The following is a 4,110-nucleotide window of genomic DNA, read 5'->3' as shown; positions in this document are numbered from 1 at the left end:
TTATCAGTTTCCTAGTTTATGTTCTGTCTTGTCTGCTAGAATGGAACTCCGTGAAGGCAGGGACTTGTGGATTTGCAGTGCCCAGGGCCTAAGAAAGTGCTCAGTAAACACCTGTAAATCTCACCGAATGAAGGAGCCTGAGCCAGTGGCTGGAGTGAGGGCCTCACCTCCAACATCAGTCACCCAGGCTGCCCTGACTGGCCCATACTGCAGGGAAGCCGATACCCAGCTGCAAACTCAGCCATATTCCAGATAATGCCATGAGAATGTTGGCGAGCATTAGAAAATGTGGTTTTTTTAAATGGTTTTCTAGAACATTTCTGGAGAAATGGTCCAAAACGATAAGGAGAAGACTCTGGATTACCAACAAGATGAACAACTAAAATGATACATAGGAGTGGATTCTGGAGTGTTACCTAGAATTCAAAACATTAGCCAGTGTCTGATTCTGAAAGGACACCATACTGATGTCCCCAAAATGTGACAAAAGAATTTAGAAATGAAAACAGTGGGGATGTTTTTCTTCTTCTTTTTTTAAATAGGTACTTAATAAATATTTATTGAATGAATCAACTGCCTATGTAATATGAAAAAGAAAATATTCCCAAAATATCATTCTAAGTTTTAAAGTATGAGACATTAGAATGGTTCCAGAAGCCATATTCTGGAAAGGGGTCCCTAAGGAATCGCGGCATTCCATACACTCCTCCAGTGGCTTACCCATATAGTCCTCTGGCCCCAAGCTACTCAAATATATATTTCATTGTCCTGTTACTTTCAATGTATTTTTGAGAGCTGCTTCAAATCCTTTGTGAAATGAGGCAAGAAACAGACAGAAGGGCAGACAAAACCAATGAAACCAGCAGCCCCAAATCAAAGCAGATACAGAGGACGTGGACAAGAGGGGGACTGAGTAGGACAGGAGAGAGACCATTCACCACAGTTACAGACAGACACTGGGCCCATCATCTTAGTTTTACATCTCACTTTCTAGAAGGGAGGAGGTTCTCTGATCCTTTGGAAAAGCTCCCTGGCCATCAAGAGGTGGAAGATTCCACGGCCTTAGTGATGGTCCTGTCACCTCCTGCTGCCATGGGGACAGAGATTAGCAAGCACTAAGCTCCCCGGGCTCGGAGGTGCTGGAAGGGGCAGCCAGAAGGGCCCACTGTGCATCTCCACCCGGTGGTCACTGAGGTTGCTGGGCACACCTAATCCAGCTGTCACCACGCACTTGCCCTCCTCTGCAAACAACAGCTGGTCGGGGCTGGGCTCCACGGCTGCCCATCTGCCACCCGCCCTCCCTGGCCAGAGATGCTCAGGTGCCCTCAAGATGGCCCTTATCCCTCACAGCACCACCCCTCCCATCCCCGTGGCTTGGTTCTGTGGCTCGGATGGGGATTTTCCACCCTTCCCACGAGGCCGGCTGCCAGCAGTGAGTCCCAGATATGCCATCTGCCCTCAACTATCCCACGCCCTTCCCCAGGGCCCCTTACCACATGCGGGGGGTGCAGGGGGCTGAGCTGCAGACTCTGAAGTCCATTTGAATTCTGGCTCCAGCTTTGTGACCTTTGGCAAGTTACTTAGTCTCTCTGTGCCTGAATCCTTATCTATAAGATGCGGACAAAGCATTTCAGACAGCTGAGCTGAGTCAATTAGTCAACATACATACATAATTTTACACAGTGCCTGACTCAGGTGCCCGAGAAATGCTAGCTCTTTTTATTTTTTTTATTTTTTATATTTATTTACTTATTTATTTATTTGGTTGTGCTGGGTCTTAGTTGTGGCAGACGGGCTCCTTAGTTGCGGCATGCATGTGGGATCTAGTTCCCTGACCAGGGATCGAACCCAGGCCCCTTACATTGGGAGCTCGGAGTCTTAACCACTGTGCCACCAGGGAAGTTCCAACTAGCTCTTTTTAGACCCCTGCATTCCCTCGGACCCTCCAGAAGGCACCCCGACAGCAGACCTCCCCTCTAACTCAAACAGAGCCTTCAACTCCATCTGTCTGCACTCGATAAGGAAAGCTAAAGAAGCACCTTTATAACCCTCTTCGGAAAGGGTCCTGAAATCTATGAGGACCTTCAGAGTCTAGTGGAAAGGCCTGCACGCTAATTTTGGCTCTGTCAGTGACTCCCTTATTCTTGTTCTCTAGTTGGTTTCCTAGTCCATAACCTGGGAATCATGCTGCCTAATCCTCATTACTCCAGCAGCAGAATCCCACTAATTGTATGCTGTTTCCAGGTGTGAACTGGATTTAGAAAACACAGTTTTATACTAAAATATCAGTATTTCGGGGCCACTGCCCTAGGAAAGGGGCTCCCCATGTACCCCTCCTGTCCAGCAGGCTAGGAAGTCTGCCACCGGTGGGCCGACTGGCAGAGCCTCAGCTGTGAGGCCCCTGTAGGGGCAGCTGGCCTTTGCTCCCTATTAGAACTCAGAAAATATAGAATCCCACAAACCCAGAAAGAGGTTCTAATGCTGGGGGAAGCAAACAAATGACAATGGCACTCAATGGTCTGAAAAGCAGAACTGCGGGGGAGAGCCCACTAAAGGCAATGTAAGGGTGAATGGAGGCCTCGAACCTGAAACCGTTGGGCGTTTCTGAATTGCACGGCCTCTGACTCGGTGATGGCTCACCGCGGTGATGCTGCAGCACACGACTGCCTCCCGTCCTGGGATCCTTGCAGCACCGGGTGGCCCGAGCCCAGTCTCTCTGTTCTCTTTTCTAGAGAAGGTGTGCAGAGGACATGCTCTTCCCCGGCCTTCCTCCACACCCACCCCTGAGCAGGCGTCCTGTTGTGTTGTGCCTGGCACAAAAGAAAACACATAGCTGGTAGGTGTCTGCAGGCGGAGACGAGCTGGCCTTTGCCTGCGCAGTGGGGGAACTGGGAGGGGGTGGCTTCCTATTTTCACTTCCTCCATAAGCAGCAGCTGGAAGGGAAGCCAGAACCGAGGGCTGCCATCCCCCACGGCCTCTCTAGAAACGGAAAAGCTAGTCCTTTCTCACCATGGGTAGAATGACTTGAAAATGCCAGATTAACCCTTCAAACACTCACTTGTGCGCCCACCCAAACCTGGGGAAAAGGTGTGTGCTCCCTGGGAGAGGGGCTGCCTAGCCTGGCACTTGACGAGTGCTTTCTGCCAAGGGTACTGGGCACCAGCTACACAGCAAAGGGGGCCCAGATGTGCAGTCTCTAATTTCATCCTCACAACAACCCTCGAAAGTCAGTATTATCATGCCTTTTTATATGTGAGAAAACGGGCTCAGAGAGGCGACGCTCTAGCGTCAGAGACTGAGAAGGTGTGGAATGAGAATTCTAGAGACCAAAGTCCCAGCCTCTCACTGGACTCCCTCCCGCAGGGAGTGGTCAATGCCTCTGGCTGGGGTCCGCTTCTCTTCCATTTCCCCTCCTCTCCCCTTTTCTCACCAGGCTAACCCCTCTCATCCTTCAGAATCCAGCTCAGGCCACAGCTCTGCCAGAAGCCTTCCTGGACCCCACCAGCCTAGGTCAGGTGCCCAGGTGTCTGCTCCCCTGGCTCCTAGGCACCCATCTCTCACCTGTTCTCAGTGAATCCTCACCTGCTCTCAGAGCTTCTTTCTCTGCCTCCCCATCTGGTGTGTCGACTCAGGTCTGCAAAGACCATGGCTTACTGTCCTTTCAGCCCAGTGCCTAGCTCAGGCTGCGATGCTCGGAAGCTCAAGAAATATTTGTGAAAAGAATTAATGAGTAAACACAAGAGGACCCCTGCAGAAGCAGCCTCCCTCACACTTCCGAGGATACAGAAGGGTGCAGGGGTCACACAGCAAACAGGCCAATGGATCGGTGAGGTGGGTTATGCAAGCCGGAGGCACACACGCCCAGTCTAAGACGGCCGCAACCGTGGGACTGCGGGCCTCCTGACGGCAACATGAAAATGCAGGATATTTTATACACCTTCAAATCTGTAAAAACACCACATACACCAAAAAGGCATGTCACTGAGCAGCATCTCATCTCAAGGCGTCCAGTTTGCAGCCTCTGCAGAAGCATTTGGGAAGAACTGGGGCCCAGAGTCTGGTTCCTGAGCAGCCGTCTCTCACACCCCTTGAGGAGTGGCAAGTTCAGA

This window comes from Balaenoptera ricei, chromosome 2 (assembly GCF_028023285.1).
Source record: "Balaenoptera ricei isolate mBalRic1 chromosome 2, mBalRic1.hap2, whole genome shotgun sequence".
NCBI classification, from domain to species: Eukaryota; Metazoa; Chordata; class Mammalia; order Artiodactyla; family Balaenopteridae; genus Balaenoptera; species Balaenoptera ricei.
Note: the sequence above shows the minus strand (reverse complement) of the source record.